The sequence below is a fragment of the Electrona antarctica genome (genome assembly GCF_951216825.1).
Source record: "Electrona antarctica genome assembly, contig: scaffold_59, whole genome shotgun sequence".
NCBI lineage: Eukaryota > Metazoa > Chordata > Actinopteri > Myctophiformes > Myctophidae > Electrona > Electrona antarctica.
Genome location: NW_027637795.1, coordinates 59,211 through 78,775, shown reverse-complemented (window position 1 = coordinate 78,775; position 19,565 = coordinate 59,211).

Here is a 19,565-nt window from a genome sequence, read left to right as displayed (position 1 = left end):
ACCCCTCTCTGACTCCTCCCCCAGGTCATGCTCTATGCAACATTCTAGAAATAAACTGCTAAAGGCCTATTCATAGTCTGGATTTTCGGTGGTGAGGTGACCACCGCTCCGGTGGTGAGCTGACCACCGGAGCTGAAATAACGTTGAGCGGTGGTGAGTAAAAACAGAGAAGGGCTGCAGCGGTGGCAGTGGTTTGCTCTTCACCGTGGCTTGTGACGTCATGTTGTAGTTCGGTGGTCACCTAACCACCGAAAATCCAGACTATGTATGAGCCTTTACTGTGAGATTGCTTTGTAAGCTTCATATTTAATATATGAATCTATCTATATCCAATATAGAGTATCTGGCTATCTGGATAATATATGTATAGTCTAACAATATTGAATAAGTGGATATTAATTATAATTAATTGTTACTGCAGCAGAGCCATAAGAGGATTGCTCCACATTCTTTCAGTAACATAGAACCAGCTCTGTGTGAAGAAACAACAAGAAAAACTGTTTTCTAAAATACTATTTGTCCAAAACACAAACTGCCACCCACCCCCTAAAATGATTGCAAACAGTCTTCATAATTAGTACACAAGCCTTCACATCTTGTCTTTTACAAGTATAATACCGCACACCCTGTACGCACACCCGACTTTAGTCAAGTCAAGTCCATTTTATTTATATAGCACATTTAAAAACAACAGCAGTTGACCCAAAGTGCTGGAGGATCTGAGTGTCCTGGTGGTAGGGGGAGCAGTTATTAGTTCAGAAATATAGGAAGGGGCAAGGCCGTTTAGGGATTTAAATACAGGACCCTATGTAGGCGGGAGATGGCGGAGAAGACAGTGGTGGGGTTTCTGTACAGGACTGGTCAAGGCCTAACAACAAATTAGTATTATGTCAAATCCTCAAAGTCTCATAGCCAATTGTGCTCTATTGTTCTCACGTATCTATATTTGCAGTGAAATCCCATTGTGTAATGTGTAGGCCTGTGTGCAGAAACATGTGTCCATAGTGTAATAAGGCATTATTAATTCATGACCAGGATAAGTCAGGATACATCAGGATAAGTCATTATCCATATAATAATCATATCCTATATCCATCATTACATTGTTATTAACAACAGAGACACAATAACAGCAACAACTGTATTGTCTAAACCTGGGACTGGGACACTGGGACAACTTTAAGTCTTTAAATCAGTGTTCAGGTTGTGTTGCTCTGAGGGAATGAGGAGCACTCAGGTGTGTGGAATTAGTTTCAATAGGGTTGTGATGACTGCACTTTTATTTTTAAAATAGCTCTAGTAATCATTGTTATATTGTTTGTTCAGTAACAGAGGTCTTCCCATGTTTCCATACCCATTTCACTAACATAATTATAATGTGAAATTAAATGATTACTATATTTACCCAGGGTATCTGGGCTAAGCCCAGATACCCTGTGTGTGTGTGGGGGGGGTGCTCCAAGGGGTGCTCCAAGGGGTGCTCCAAGGGGTGCTCCAAGAGGCGCGTTGATGTCTGTTGTAGGTGGCAGTCTTGGAATGGAATGCATTGTTGTGACCAACCCGACACCCCCTCACCTCCTGTTGATGGCCCATTTCAACGCAGTAGGCCTATTCAACTTGTAGACTCTGATTGTGGACTATGTTTGGTTCTGTACGTTTAAAGTCAATACACAGCAACCAAAGTTTCTTCACTAGACTTGTATTTTCCATCAATGGTTCATGTTCCATCAGTGACACATTATGAGTGATGATGAAAAACAGATGAATTAAAAGTAGTTCATGAACAGGTCATATTACAGACAGTGGGTATTAATCCGTCACACATGCGTCATGTTCCATTGTATGAATAACCCAAATTAATGTATTAATACAAATAGTTCATGAACAGGTCATATAATTTAGACCAGTGGTTCTCAACCTTTTCAGGCCAAGACCCCCCCAAATAATCCTTTTGGACTGGTTCCGCAGATACATGTTGTGCTAACAGCTGATTTACAAGATCGTTGTGAGCATGTATCAGCTATGTTCACAATGGTTGCCTCTTTCTAATATTATTTGCCAATTTCGCCAATATTTGACTGGTTTTATAATAGCCGCCTAGCAGTGAAGGTATTTTCTATTATATTTAATGTATATATTTTGTTAAAGCCTTAAACAAAAAATAAATATAATAGAAAAGAAAAATGTAAGGTATTACTTTTTTTTACTTTACCATCACCTGGGGGGGAGGGGGCAGATTTCACCTAAGAAACAATGCTTTTCCATTAAAAATGTATCTACATATGTTAAACATTAATGCAATAAGAGTAATTGTCAACATCTCTAATTACCACGAGTAATTCAATAAACAACAACATATCAAATACCATCCAAAAGCCCATCAAGAAGTAGTAAGGAAACACCGTATCAGATAAAACAATTAACAAGCTGACTGCAAGCCCCGTCAGGGCAGGGCAGCAACAGGCCATCCTGTACTGAAGAGCTTTGTACCTCAGAAACACCACGGGGTGAACCACCGCTATGTAACGCTCCACACAGATACAACACTGGAACGATGGGATGGAGAATAATGAAAAAAAACAAAAGCAAATCTATGTCTATGCAAATCTATGTCCAAAATGAAGTTGTATGTGAAGAGCCAGGCAAAGTACAAGACATCGGTCAAGGTAGAGATGATCAGGTTGAGATAGAAGAACTCGGAGGCGATCGTCCCACCAGCTCCACTCAGTATCAGCCACAGAACGTAGCTGTTGATGGGCAGACCCAGGATGAGCTTGATGGAGTTGATAGTAATCTGTAGGGCCATACCGGTGTATGAAATCTGATGAAAAAGAGGGGATGGAGGAGTTGGTGCCATTCGCCAGTGTGTCGTTCATTTTTTTTTCCATCGATGTTTCATGTTCAATCACAGTCACATATTATGATTAAAATAAAAACAGATGAATTAAAGGTATTTCATAAACGGGTCATATTATAGACAGTGGGTATTATAAATATTCCATTGTAAGAATAATCGAAATGAATGAATAAAGAATTGTTCATGTTCATTTAGACCAGTGGTTCTCAACCTTTTCAGGCAGTGACCCCCCAAAATAATCCTATTTGAACTGGTTCCGCAGATACATATTGTGATAACAGCTGTTGTAGATCAGCTATTTTCACGATGTTTGCCTCTTTCTTATTATATGCCAATTTCGCCAATTATATAGTAGCATATAGTTTGTTGATCTATCTTACTGTTGACGCAGTATTTTCTATTATATTTATTTTGGGGGGTGGGGGGGGGGGAGAGTTCACCTGAGAAACAATGTTTTTCCATTAAACAACCCTTAATTACCACAAGTAATTCAATAAACAACAACATATTAAATAGCTGAATAAATGAAATAGGTTTCTCTGACACAGTGGCAGAATTGGATTAGATTTCTTTGCGACCAAAGGTCGCAGTTATAACTATGAAACCTTGCGTTTTTTGTCACGTCATGTCACTCACAATCTGTCACTCAATTTGTCACTCACAATCCTGGGCACTATATATGCCCAGGTCTTGTGACATCACTATGACATCATCAGAGATGATAGTAAATCAGGTATCATATCATAGTAAATGCGACCTGCTGTCGCAATTAAGCCCGGAGATCCCTGATATTAAGCACATATGTTAAACTGAAATGAAATCTTGCGTTTTTTTGTCACTCAGAATCCCTATACATTTTTGTCACTCAAAATCCCCATACATAAATAAATTGTGCCCAGGTCTCGTGACATCACTATGACATCATCAGGGATATTAAGCCCATATACGGGAATGTCCCCATATATGGTCGCACATTGTGTTTCAACCACTATTGAACCCATGACCCACAGTTCACCAGTCTGGCCCCTGTCTGGACAACAACCCCCTTCCCCAAAGGTAGCTCCCTCAGAGGAGGGAGTTATGGCCAAATATCACAATGCGACAATATCATTATGCTTACAATATTAAGAATTCTGTTTTAAGTTAATAGTAGTGGTAAAATGTAAACTATATTTTTGGGGTAGTTAATCATTCAGTCTATCCACTATTGAGAGTATGTTCTCTTTTTAATTACAGCAGCAGTATTTATTTTAGAAGCTTAAGTCCTTGTATCAGTAAGTCTTGAATAGACAATTTACAATTTACAATTTAGGCATTTAGCAGACTCTTAATCCAGAGCGACTTACATCAAGCAATAACAAAAGCATGGCATACATCACATATATAAAAAGTAGTTATCATGAATCATGCGTAAACTAAGAACGTAACAGTGGAGTATCTATGTTAACTATACATACTATACTATATAATATATTATACATGTGTACTATAAAGTGCTATGACTACATAAAGTGCAATTCTAGAGCTGTCTACGTAACAAGCTATAAGTCTGTTTAAAATACTATCTAAGTCTACATAATGTGCTATCTAAGGGGCTAGGCTAGGGCAAGTGCTACGGGCCATGGTGGAGTCTGAAGAGGTGGATTTTCAGACTACGGCGGAAGATTGGGAGTGAGGCTGCAGTTCTGACTGTGATGGGAAGTGCATTCCATAGTTTTGGAGCCAGAAGGGAGAAGAGTTTGGGACGTGTGGAGCGTTGTCCCGGCGTTTTTAGTGAAGGTACCTCCAGCTTCCCTGCGTTGGCTGATCTGAGTGCGCAGGAGGGTTTGTAGGGTACGATCATACTTGTGAGATATGGGGGGGCCATGCCTTTGGTTGCTTTGAATGCCAGCATCAGAGTTTTGTATTCTGTGCGGGCAGCAACCGGGAGCCAATGGAGGGAGCGGAGAAGGGGGGTGACGTGTGAGAATTTTGGCTGGTTGAAGACCAAGCGGGCTGCGGCATTTTGGATCAGTTGGAGGGGCTTAAGTGCACATGCCGGTAGGCCAGTAAGGAGGGAGTTACAATAGTCAAGTTTTGACAAGACTGTTGTCTGGATTAGGAGCTGGGCTGACTCCTGGGTGAGGAACGGTCTAATTCGTCGTATGTTGTAGAGTGTAAACCTACAGGATCTAGTGACAGCTGTGATGTGTGTTTTGAACGAGAGCTGACTGTCCAGGACAACACCAAGGTTCCTGGCTGTCGGGACAGACTTTACCAGGGCGTTGTCTACGGAGATAGTTAGCTCCCGCATAGGGCAGGACTTAGCTGGGAAGAACAGCAGCTCAGTCTTGTCTGGGTTCAGCTTGAGGTGGTTGGAAGACATCCACTGTGAGATGTCAGCCAGGCATGCAGTGATGCGCTCTTCTACCTGGGTGGCAGAGGGGGGGAAGCATAGAAACAGTTGTGTGTCATCGGCATAGCAGTGATAGGATATATTGTGAGCAGAGATGATGATGCCAAGGGATTTAGTGTACAGTGAGAAGAGGAGGGGACCAAGTACAGATCCCTGTGGGACCCCAGTTTGGAGGGTGCGGGGGGATGATAGCAAACCTTTCCAAGAAACCTGGTAAGTCCGGTCAGAGAGGTAGGAGGAGAACCACTTCAGTGCCGTCCCGCCGATGCCTAGATCAGCTAGGGTGCCTAGGAGCAGCTGGTGGTTCACTGTGTCAAATGCCGCCGATAGGTCTAGGAGAATCAGGACTGCAGAGTGGGAAGCAGCCTGGGCAGCATGTAGTGCTTCTGTGACTGCGAGGAGTGCAGTTTCCGTGGAGTGTGCCTTCTTGAATCCTGACTGGTTGGGATCCAGCAGGTTGTTCTGTGAGAGATGGAGAGAAAGCTGGTTAGAGACAACACGTTCAAGGGTTTTGGAAAGAAAGGAAAGGAGTGATACTGGTCTGTAGTTCTTGACATCTGAGGGGTCAAGAGTTGGTTTTTTGAGGAGTGGTGATACCCTGGCTGATTTGAAGGCAGATGGGACGCAGCCTGAGGTTACTGAGGTGTTGATAATGGAGGTGATGAAGGGGAGCAGGTCAGGTGCGATGGTCTGGAAGATTGGAGACGGGGCGGGGTCGAGAGGACAGGTGGTAGGTCTAGTGGATGTGACTAGTTTCAGGACCTCGTCTGGGGATAGAGGAGAGAAGGAGGACATGCATGGTATGTTATGGTTAGCATTGGTTGAGTCGAGTGCTTCTTTATGGGGGAGGGGGGTAAAGGAGCTACTGATATCATAAACCTTCTTTTCGAAGTAGGTGGCAAAGGCCTCCGCGGTGAGGGATGAGGGTTGAGTGGGGGGAGGGGGTTTAAGGAGGGAGGAGAAAGTGGAGAAGAGTTTCCTTGGGTTAGAGGTGTAGGATTGGATTTTGGTGTGGTAGAAGGAGGTTTTAGCAGTGGTTAGTGAGAGGGAGAAGGCAGAGAGGAGTGAGTGAAAGTGGGAGAGATCATCTGGTAGCTTTGTCTTGTGCCACTTCCTTTCAGCTGCCCTGAGAGGTGTTCGTTCAGATCTGAGGGTTTCAGATAACCAGGGGGCCGGTGGGGATGAGCGACCTGGCCTGGTCGAGAGAGGGCAGTGTTGGTCAAATGCAGATGAGATAGAGGAGAGGAAGGATGTGGTTGCGGAGTCAGGTGAGAGAGAGAGGAAGGACTCCAGGGAGGGTAGAGAGGAGAGAATAGAGGATGAGAGGGAGGAGGGGTTTATGGACTTGAGATTGCGTCGGGCGGTGACGGTCGGAGGGTGAGTAGGTTTAGGTGGGAGAGTAGAGAGAGAGAGGGAGAAGTTTATGAAGTGGTGGTCAGACCTAATTAAGGGAGTAACAGAGAGCGTGGCGGGGGAGCAGGCTCTGCAGAACACGAGGTCCAAAACATTGTGAGTGGGAGGGGAGGGAGAAAGGGAGAGGTCAAACGAGGATAGGAGGGACGTAACGGGAAGATACTTCTCTGCCGTAGGTAGGTTAAAGTCACACAGTAGAATCAGGGGGGTGCCATCCTCCGGGAACGAGCTGATCAGAGAGTCTAGTAAAGATTAGTAAAGATACTGAGATATACAGAAGGGGGCAGTAATACAACTATTAAGGATGCAAACTGCCATAATACCCCATGAAGAAGAAGGATCAGTAAATATGTGTTCCACCGAATGGGTCTAGAGACAAAAAGCCAGGCTGTCTATTCAGCCAGGCTCGCTAAATCCGCCCATTCTAAGCCTCGCTTGGCTTTAGTGGAACGGAATAAACCAGGCTATAAAGGCCAGGATTTTAAAAGCCTGGTTTTGGCCTAAATCCTGGATTAGTTCATCCAAGTTTTGTGGAACAGGCCCCTGGTTCCGCAGATACATGTTGTGATAACAGATGATTGACAAGCTCGTTGTGAGCTTGTAGATCGCCTCTTTTCACTATAGGCCGTAATAACCTTTCCGCTGAGTTTTTCTACTCTTCAATTATTTTTTTTTGCTGTTTCTAAATTCTTGTATAATGTGTTTATTATGTTCTGTGTCTTGAACTCTTAATGCCTCATATTAATTTTTTTGCCACCCTGTCTAGTTTAGTCTAAAATAGGCCTGCGTGTGACATTCAAATAATGTGTGGCGCTCGATGATGCAGAAACTACCACAGATGGATGTTCAATGCAAAATTCTGACCCAGACATCAACATGTTTGAACTGAAGCGAGACTCATTGGAGCTGCTGTCACCACAACCTCTAACGTTAAAGGGGTAGAAGCCATGCAGGCATCCACACACCAAGCCATGGCATGAAGACGTCTTCTTTTTAAAATAAAACAAACATTGTGATCTGATGTAGACCCTCAGGTGAAATGAAATGAAATGAAATCTATATTTACCCAGGGTATCTGGGCTAAGCTCAAGAACTTGTTTCCAGCCAGGCCCTGCTCATAGAACACATTTCATCGTAGTGGTTGATGCCTTGTTCAAGGGCATTTCAGCGGTGGTAATTTTAACGTGTCGGACGGCTGGTTCGAACTGGGAACCTTCCGGTATCTAGACCGCGCCGCTATCCGTTCGGCCACCGCTGCCACACAGGTCAATCTCACACAACAGCAACAGATGCAGACTGGCCATATTTGAATCTTCTCACATTGTTTATTAAACAGACATGGAGAGCCCTGTGACTGAACAAACACTCTATTACAATGAATATATAATATCAGAATATAGAGCTTTAACCATTTATCAAACAAACAAACAAAGGTCCCGCATGCTCAACACAGGTCCTAAAGTTAAAGTAGAGTTCCCTTTTCTAGTTGATTCATCCAATAGGAAGCTCCACGCAATGTCTCTCTTCAAAGACAACTCCAGCTATGACAATAATTCCACAGTATTCGGAATGGGTTACAGTAGTTTGTTGTTGTCATATGTTTGGTTCTCTACGTTTAAGTCAATACACAGAAAACAAAGGAATTTTATTTTCCATCGATATTTCACATATTATGATTAAAATAAAAACAGATGAATTAAAGGTATTTCATAAACATGTCATATTATAGACAGTGGGTATTATAAATCTTCCATTGTAAGAATAATCGAAATGAATACAAAAATGTTCATGTTCATTTAGACCAGTGGTTCTCAACCTTTTCAGGCAGTGACCCCCCAAAAGAATCCTGTTTGAACTGGTTCCGCAGATAAAGCAAAGCAAAGCAAAGTTACTATATTTACCCAGGGTAACTGGACTAAGCATCAGATACTTGTTTATAGCCAGGCCCTGCTCATAGAACATTTCATGGTAGTGGTTCAATGCCTTGCTCAAGGGCACTTCAGCGGTGGTAATTTTAACGTGCCGGTCCGGGGATACGAACTGGCGACCTTCCGGTATCAGGACCGCTCCGCAAACCGTTCGGCCACCGCTGCCACCACTACATATTGTGTTAACAGCTGTTGTAGATCAGCTATTTTCACGATGTTTGCCTCTTTCTTATTATTATATGCCAATTTCGCCAATTATATAGTAGCATATAGTTTGTTGATCTATCTTACTGTTGACGCAGTATTTTCTATTATATTTAATTTCATTCTTTGGGGGGTGGGGGGGGCAGATTTCACCTGAGAAACAATGTTTTTTCCATTAAACAACCCTTAATTACCACAAGTAATTCAATAAACAACAACATATTAAATAGCTGAATAAATGAAATAGGTTTCTCTGACACAGTGGCAGAATTGGATTAGAAAAGGTCGCTGTTATAACTATGAAACCTTGCGTTTTTTGTCACGTCATGTCACTCACAATCTGTCACTCAATTTGTCACTCACAATCCTGGGCACTATATATGCCCAGGTCTTGTGACATCACTATGACATCATCAGAGATGATAGTAAATCAGGTATCATATCATAGTAAATGCGACCTGCTGTCGCAATTAAGCCCGGAGATCCCTGATATTAAGCACATATGTTAAACTATGAAATCTTGCGTTTTTTTGTCACTCAGAATCCCTATACATTTTTGTCACTCAAAATCCCCATACATAAATAAATTGTGCCCAGGTCTCGTGACATCACTATGACATCATCAGGGATATTAAGCCCATATACGGGAATGTCCCCATATATGGTCGCACATTGTGATATCACGTCTAGTCACGTCTCCAAGACACACTATATATGGCCCTGGCCATAGCCATGAACCCTTGTCCTGTTTTTCATTGTGCAGGTCAAAGTTGATCCCATGCCAAAGCGACAGCACTGGCCCAGCAGTCTGCTGATTTGACCTCATTACACCCTGTACACTCAAGACATGCTCCATATATGGCCATTGTGCTTCTCGCCCTCAGGTGTCTTACTGGTATGAGGATTGGAGCCTTAAGCTGCGTTCAGACTTGGATGGTTAGAGCGGCGCGATTACATACAAAGTCAATGCAAAGACGATAGTTGCGCGAACGGGAGCGGCGCGACCTTGCGCAACACTAACGGGACGAACCGAGGCGAATATACATATTCAAGTCTGAACGCACCTTTATACCAACCTGTGACCTGTGCCACACACAGGTCTGGTAATGCTGCGTTCACATGGGCAGATGCAAGCAGATACAGTCTACCATTCATTGTCAATGGAAGCCAGCATGAAGATACAAAGATAAATCTGACGTTTGTGGCTGCTGCGAAAGCTACAAAGCTACACATTGTAGCGGAGCTGGGTTCAACTTCCGGATGCAAAGGTACATAATCTGTAGCTGCAATGACACACGTGATATATACACCGACACCGACTTTTGTCATCAGGGGCGTCAATATAGCTGGGGGGTGGAGCCGGGGGAAAGTTCAGAGTTCTCCCAACCGGAATAAACAGTGAAGTGTTGGGTTTTCAAACGCAGATGCTTTAAATACTACTAATTTAAAAGTAGGCGTCATGGCTTGCCAGATCACAGGCACAGATCCTTGTTGCCACTCGACAAGGAACGCTACTTTAGAAAATGAAACAAGCTAGAGGCCGATTGTAATGTTTTCCTTGACTGCATGGGCATGATCCAGCACAACACAATGGACTGATATATTCGCTATATGGTAAGAGACACTTTTCTATAGATATGATCACTGAAACTTATCATAATATATACATTTTAAAAAGCCATTAATTCATCAATGATGTTTATAGAACATGTTTTAGTGAATTCCAAGTAGACTACCGACACCATTCGTTTCGACTGCACAACGATGGCTCCGTGCCAAGTTCCAACTGTCTCTAAACTACTTAGAATTCACTACAATGTGTTCTATAAACATTATTGATGACTTAATGGCTGTTGGTTTTTGATATTACGTTCAGTTTAATTGATCATATCTATAGAGTGTCTCTACCAGGCGAGTAAACACTGTGCCGCGGTAACACAATGTTTTGTAACATGGAGGGAGAGGGAGATCGATTTCAGTGGTGGTTATGCTTGTGCAACTTGACGCTGCAATAAAGTATAATTAGTTAAGGATACTCTGACTATAAACCACTTGAACCCCAGGACCCCAGCATAAACAAAAAATCTACAAACAACGCGTCGCAACGCGCTGTGAGCTCATGGTAGCCCTGGCCTAGCCTGGCTAATAAACCAGACTAATATCACACAACACTGTCGCGGTATATCAGTCTGGGCTGGCTCCACTTGGATTTCATTTCCCGGGGCACATTTTCTCTTTAACGCAATTGGTCAGAGCTACTGTCAGTCAAAGGTCTCAAGCATTTAACGTCACTGTACCAAAGCCCGCCCATATTGCATACCGTGTCCCGATTGGTCCGACCTGTTCTCGGTTGTAGGAAAGAGGCGTGCTACTGAGCCTCGCCAGACCGTAATCCGCTGGTAGGCAACTTTTTTTTGCCAACGGCTGATTCGGTCTGGTTTATTAACCAGGCTAGCCCTGGCCTGGACTGAAGTGTTTTACGCACATTCTCCATTTACAGTCTTTACGGCGGCTTACGCCTACACAAATGTTCCGATTACAAATATAAAGTGCTCACCCCAGGACCATAGATGTTACAATTCTGCTAGGGCGGGTATAAGTACCGGTATCTTCCGTATTGTTCAATAAAAAGCTGTTTAATCAGTTTATGGCCATGCGCCCCTATCGGTTGGTGCATCATAACTCTGATAAAATGCGGAAGACACGGGTACTATTACCCACCCGACGAGGATTGTAACATCCATGGCTCTTGGGTGAACACTTTATATTTGAAATCTAATTGAAATAAATGTATGTAGACGTTAACGTTCTAAATGGGAAAAGTGCATAAAACAGGTTGAAGTTCCGCCATGACAGACGAGCGCCATGTGAACCATGGCTAAATTGTCTCGTATAGGTAGTCAACTTTCCGAGGGCGAGTGTTCCAGATGTCTTTCTGATGGATTTTTCTTGGCTGTCAATATTTCTATCATCCAACACATCGCTCTGAACGTGATCCAAAGGATCATACGCTATTATAACTCTATGGGGAAGACCATTTTGTTTACCCCGGGTTAAAACCGGATGTGACGTTTGTGGGTGTTCCTGTCTACGATCGTGTCAATGTATACTATTCTATGCTATACATATGTAGGCTACTATGAAGTGCTAAGACTACATACAATGCAATTCTAGTGCTGTCTACATAACATGCTATAAGTATGTATCAGATGCTATCCAAGTCTACAAAAGTGCTATCTAAGGGGGTAGGGTAAGTGCTACGGGCCATGATGGAGTCTGAAAAGGTGCATTCCATAGTTTTGGAGCCAGAAGGGGGAAGAGTTTGGGACGTGTGGAGCGTTGTCCCGGCGTTTTTAGTGAGGGCAGCTTCCCTGCGTTGGCTTAGCTTTGTACCTGAGAAACACCACAGGGTGAACCACCGCTATGTAACGCTCCACACAGATACAACACTGGAATGATGGAACAGGGAACCAGAAAAAAACACTAGAAGTAATGCGAAAAAACCCTGAACAAAATTAATGTGCATGTGAAGAGCCATGCAAAGTAAAAGACAGAGGCCAGGGAAGAGATGGTCACAGATACGATCAGGTTGAGATAGAAGAACTCGGAGGCGATCGTCCCACCAGCTCTACTCAGTATCAGCCACAGAACGTAGCTGTTGATGGGGAGACCTAACCTGACTCCGCCAGATGGGGCAGCAGAGAGTACCCAGTGTACTCTCTGCTGCCCCATCTGGCGGAGTCAGGTTAGGGGAGACCCAGGATGAGCTTGATGGAGTTGATAGACGCCATATCATGGATGGACACTGAATCTTATATGATATTGTTTATTAATCTTCTCACATTGTTTATTACACAGACATGGAGAGCCCTGTGACTGAACAAACACTATTACAATGAGTATATCAGAATATAGAGCTTTAACCGCTTAACAAACAAACACACAATAGTCCCATGCTGAACACAGAGCCTAAAGTGATTTCACTTATACACCCATACAGGGCGCCACACCTGCTACATATGTGACCAAGGCCGAATCAGCCACACAGAATTTGGGCAGTAGAATATTCTTTATCGTTATTATTTTATAAGACATACAACCTTTAATTATTAGAGTGGCACCGTTTAAGGTGCTAGAGATATCAAAGTTGTACACCTCACTAGATAATCCTGGGACTACGCCAGCCGTCATTTTATTTACAGAGAAACGGCAACTCTTTTATCATTATTACTCTTAGCTTCAGTTTGTTCAAGGACACACAGGTTCACGTTTTACCAGGTGAGAGAGCAACCATAAAAAGTGGAGAGAGACTGACACTGAATCATGAATCAGAAATACATGGGGATCTCTAAAACACCCTTAAAATACAATCTTTAATAAATCTAAAATCCTGTAGCAAAACTAATTATATAACAAAATAACAAAATAACCAACTCCTTAAAACCATTCCATTACAAAAGTGCTGCTAAAGTGCGATGGGTTCAGACAGTTCTTTTGTTTCACAGAGAGAGAGTCCAATCAGTCCAACATCATATACGTCCCCTTCAATACATCATTTGGACCTGAAAGCACATAAGGTAGACGCCAGTTTTTCTGTTCCACCAACGAGTACAGCTCGCCTACGCCCCCGTACAGTGATGTAATCGACAGTAGTGCGGGATAGAACAATACTCACACACAACGGGCAGTTACCTGCCCGCCGATGTTGCTGGGTATCCGCACTCCGTAACACCACTCCTGGTCACTGGCTCGTACACGGCTCACTCGATCCTCTCCGTCGTCAACAGGTAAGTCAGTTCACTCGATCCTCTCCGTCCTCTACAGTTGGTGCCACACACGAGTCCTCTCTCGGCTCGTAACTTTGGTGTGCCAACCGAATTTATAGTTAACTCTCTCTCTCGGTCCTCCTGTCACCCTGGACACACTCCACAGAGAAGCACACACACCCAACCTTCCCCTCTGCCAGTCGCTTTATACTGATACAAGTCAAGTTCCCAATCAACAAACTCCTCCTCTTCCGTTCCCCATCTGACAGCTGTCAGTTGCGGCCACTGACGTCATCATTAGTCCGTGGAACCGGAAGTCTGCTCACATATAGGATCATATATCCAATCGACAGTGGTAAGTAATATATATATATATAAGGAAGGATACTATAAGTCACTGATAGATATACAACAGATAATAAGTATGCAAAACAATTAAAGGAACAACAACAAAAAAATAAAAACCTATTCCTGACACCGGTCACACATACATATGTCTACATATGTCACTGATCATGTGCAGCAAATGATGTACAAATATAACCAAGTTCCCTAGTTGATTCATACAATGGGAAGCTCCAAGCAATGTCTCTCTTCACAGACAACTCCAGCCATGACAATAATTCCACAGTATTCGCATATATCCAACGGGTTACAGTAGTTTGTTGTTGTCTTCTATGTCTTCATAGTTGTTGTCTTTATAGTTGATTCATGTTCTGACAGTTAGTTTGTGCAAGGAGTCCAGTATTTATAGGTGGTGGGTTGATTGTAGCAGAGTTCACAGGTTTGTAATTGGCTGGGCTGATGAGAGTGGAACCAGGTGTGTAACTAGGACTGAGGGCTGCAATGGGAAGTGGGAGTGGCTGAACTGGAAAGACAGACACAACTGGGCAGAGGGAGAGATACAGAAAGAGGGGAATAAACAGGCAGAGGGCCAGACCATGACAATACTAAACTTACGTACAATCATGTTGGCTTGTGCATATCACATTCTACGTTGCCTGTAGATGTCCCTATCATCAGATAGGTCATTTGTTAAATAATGGCTTGACCTCACCACAAAACTTAAGGGCTGTACCAGACAGACAAAAGACTGGAAATGACAGTTTACTCTCTTCCTTCACATCTTGTCTTTTACAAGTATACTACCGCACACCCTAAGTTGCAATGCAAGTTCAATTTGTTGGACTGGTCAAGGCCTAACAACAAATTAGTATATTGTCAAATCCTCAAAGTCTCATAGCAAATTGTGCTCTATTGTTCTCATTTAATCACTTATCTATATTTACAGTGAAATTCCATTGTGTAATGTGTAGGCCATGTGTCCATAGTGTAAGGCATTATTAATTCATGACCAGGATAAGTCAGGATACGTCATTATCCATATAATAATCATATCCTATATCCATCATTACATTGCTATTAACAACAGAGACACAATAACAGCAACAACTGTATTTGTGTAACTTTAAGTCATTGTTCAGGTTGTGTTGCTCTGAGGGAATGAGGAGCATGCGTTTAATAGGGTTCGACTGCACTTTTATTCAATGTTTTTTCAAATGCTAAATAATGAACAAACCCCACATTCTTTCCCCAGGTTAAAATGTAAACAGGCTAAATGATGATGGCTGATGCTTCATTCACTATAGACAATGCATTCAAATGCAGAGATTAAACGTGTTAATGGTCACTGGTTGTCTGGCATTGGACAGATCACCTGTTAATGATCACATTATGGATGAACTGAGACCATGTTACACCTCTTTGAGTTTCAACAGAACTACAGAAATAGGTCTATGACACAGAACTTATTATTATCATCCTTTGTGAAATGTTAAAGGTGCTGTAACTTGTAAGGGATATGTTTTGTTAAAATAGCTCTACTAATCATTGCTATATTGTTTGTTCAGTAACAGAGGTCTTCCCACGTCTCCATACCCATTTCAGTAATATAATTATTACTATTTCATAATGTGAAATGTGTTAATAATAAAATTGACCAGTACTATGAAGAGAAGAAGGCCCATGGGCCAAATCTGAAATGGTAACCAGAGATTTGGCCATTTGAGATGCATAATCTGAGTAGGAAAGAGAGAGAATACATCTTGTGATGTCAACGTGCAATATCAAATATAAAATAAAAAAGGAAAAAAAAAGAGACAGAAATGCCTCAAGTAGAAAAACTAATTAAAAGTAATACAAATCACTTACCCTCACACATTATGACAGTCACCAGAATATGGGTGTTTTCAATGAATCTGATGAAAGGATATGTAGTTTGCACACCGGCCTTGAGCTCCACATTTGTATTTCATGGAGAAGAGGATACAACGTTTCGACCCCTTCGGGTCTTCGTCAGGATATGTTCAATTAATCTAACATGGTTAAAATGGTGTTTGAAAATACAATGGGAAGCTTGTATATGGATGTCTGTGACTCCTTTCATATATTCGACCAATGGCTGTAGCCATAATATATAAGAACGTACACAATATGTATTTTGTAACACGTTTTATGTATGTACAAAATGTGATTACGTGCTAATTTCTTCCCTGTCACAGACAATGTGTCTAATTTAAAATGTCTTGAAAATGTCCAATAAGAAAATCCATTAACAAGTTAAACGAAAACAACAAAAAAAAATCATTTGGGTTTCTCTCCAGTGTGAATTCTCTGGTGGCTTTTAAGGTGTGCCATTTGAGAGAAGTGTTGTCCACAATCATCACATCCATATGGTTTCTCTCCAGTGTGAATTCTCTGGTGGCTTTTAAGGTGTGCCATTTGAGAGAAGTGTTGTCCACAATCATCACATCCATATGGTTTCTCTCCAGTGTGAATTCTCTGGTGGCTTTTAAGGTGTGCCATTTGAGAGAAGTGTTGTCCACAATCATCACATCCATATGGTTTCTCTCCAGTGTGAATTCTCTGGTGTGTTTTAAGACTGTCCATTCGAGAGAAGTGTTTATCACACTGATCACATCCATAGGGTTTCTCTCCAGTGTGAATTCTCTGGTGTGTTTTAAGATTTCCCATTATAGAGAAGTGTTGTCCACACTCATCACATCCATAGGGTTTATCTCCAGTATGAATTTTCTGGTGTGTTTTAAGGCTTGACATTTGAGAGAAGTGTTGTCCACATTGATCACATCCATAGGGTTTCTCTCCAGTGTGAATTGTCTGGTGTTTTTTAAGGTCAGACAACTGAGAGAAGTGTTGCCCACACTGATCACATCCATAGGGGTTCTCTCCTGTGTGAATTCTCTGGTGGCGTTTAAGGCTGGACATTTCAGAGAAATGTTGTCCACACTGATCACATCCATAGGGTTTCTCTCCAGTATGACTTCTCTTGTGTGTTTTAAGATTTCCCATTGTAGAGAAGTGTTGTCCACAATCATCACATCCATATGGTTTCTCTCCAGTGTGAATTCTCTGGTGTTTTTTAAGGTCAGACAACTGAGAGAAGTGTTGCCCACACTGATCACATCTATATGGTTTCTCTCCAGTGTGAATTCTCTGGTGTGTTTTAAGGCTGTCCATTCGAGAGAAGCGTGTACCACACTGATCACATCCATAGGCTTTCTCTCCAGTGTGAATTATCTGGTGGCTTTTAAGGCTGGACATTAGAGAGAAATGTTGTCCACACTGATCACACCCATAGGGTTTCTCTCCAGTATGAATTATCTGGTGTTTTTTCAGTCTAGACATTGTAGGGAAGCGTTTAACACACTGATCACATCCATAGGGTTTCTCTCCAGTATGAATTTTCTGGTGTGTTTTAAGGCTTGACATTTGAGTGAAGTGTTGTCCACATTGATCACATCCATAGGGTTTCTCTCCAGTGTGAATTATCTGGTGTGTTTTAAGACTGTCCATTCGAGAGAAGCGTTTCTCACACTGATCACATCCATAGGGTTTCTCTCCAGTGTGAATTCTCTGGTGTGTTTTAAGATTTCCCATTATAGAGAAGTGTTGTCCACACTCATCACATCCATAGGGTTTATCTCCAGTATGAATTTTCTGGTGTGTTTTAAGGCTTGACATTTGAGAGAAGTGTTGTCCACATTGATCACATCCATAGGGTTTCTCTCCAGTGTGAATTCTCTGGTGGCTTTTAAGGCTGGACATTAGAGAGAAATGTTGTCCACACTGATCACACCCATAGGGTTTCTCTCCAGTATGAATTATCTGGTGTTTTTTCAGTCTAGACATTGTAGGGAAGCGTTTACCACACTGATCACAGCAGTGGCATTTTTGCTTAGCCAAGCTTCTTTGTTCATTCACCTCTGGTAGAACAGGGACGCCAGACTGATGATGCAACACTGAATTGGAAACAAAGACAAAGGAAATGTTGTTTAGAGGCATTCCTGGACTTAAAATGTGACCACACACGATGTACGGACTGCCATCGCGGGGGTGGCAACTGTTGAGGACAGCTGAAAAACTATTTTCTTTGTCCTTTTTTATTTTTGTCTAAAATAATCTGAAGCTATATTATTATTCATGTCATGTTAGAGCAGGTCTGAAATAAATGTCAGAGCTGATATCGACATATAAATATGAAATAAATGCTTAAACATGTCACTATGTCTAATGTTATAACCATTGGGTTAACCAATGCTAACTAGACATGCAAATTCCGCTAAAATCCGCCTTTTTGTACACAATCGTTTTGGAAGATAATACTAGTCTTTTACTAACTGGCTAACAGAAATAGCAGAGAAAGAAGTATTAACAATGTAAAAAGTGTGTTTATTTTGGTCCGCCTAAAGCTAATTCATGCTAATGTTCCAGCTGGGGGCACTGGTGACCACAACAATGGAAAATGCAATGTAAACATTGTAACATTATGTCACCATAACGTGGTTATTATTAGTTGCTTTGGAATGTACCTGCCATGAAAATTAAGGTCATAATAACGCAGATCGCATCGATATGTAATATAGCGCGATAATGTACTTGTTTTAGCTACAGGATTGATATCAATATATTAGCTAAATGTAGCTAACGGCTATCGTTGCGGGGTTGCCAGTTTCTGCGAGAGAAATAAGCAACCCGGTATATGAAAACAAGCCCAAAATAGCCGATCTATATGCATAGGCCTACAAACACAAATCTTGTGTCTGGCATAAATTATTTTCAGATGGGGGTCTGCAGACAAATAATAATAATAACAGGCTAATGAAACAGGAATTAAGAGAAGAGCGAAGAGGGCACAATTTGTGCTGAGTTTTTAGAGCAAACTGTCCTGTTGTCTGTTGGTTACTGTTTTTTTTGCATTCATATAGCTCTTTTATTTGTACTCATTTGGAACATTTACATAGGCCTAATTTATCTGCCACTGTTATTTTCCCTTTTTCATACTACAAAATGCCAAATAAATACAGTAGCCTATTTAAAAAAGGAGAGATAACAACATTCTCTAATTGTGTAGACTTATTGTAAATTAAGTAATGCAGATGTTTAACAATTATGTATATCTTGAGAGTGTAAAATGAAACAAAATTTACCTTTTAAGGTTTATTTTTACACTTGATAGTTAAAGATCTAATAAGGGTCCACTTGGTTACCAACTCTCCATAATCAACTACACTTTAAAAACAAGCCCAAATGATCAACTACACTTTATTTTTGTCAAATACATTTTTATTAACAGGTTATAAATTATTATAAAATTGGTACAGTAGGCCTATGCATTATTTTTCTTTAGAAACAAGGCCAACTAATTATAATAAGCAGACATGGCAACACTGCTGGTTGACTAATGGAGGAATGAAGGGAAAACAGCACCCCCTAAAGTCACAGATCACTGAACTAAAGCTTAGAAGTCCATTTTCTCTGCTTGGTCTTTTTTCCACTACTCCTGCAAGACATTTCTCTATAAGCCATATCTCCAAAACTGGTGGGTCAAACTGAACAACCAATATGTCAATTTGAAGCTATGATTCCCTGCTTTCATATGACATGAAAACGAAAATTCAAAACAATCCAATGGCAGTCCTTCG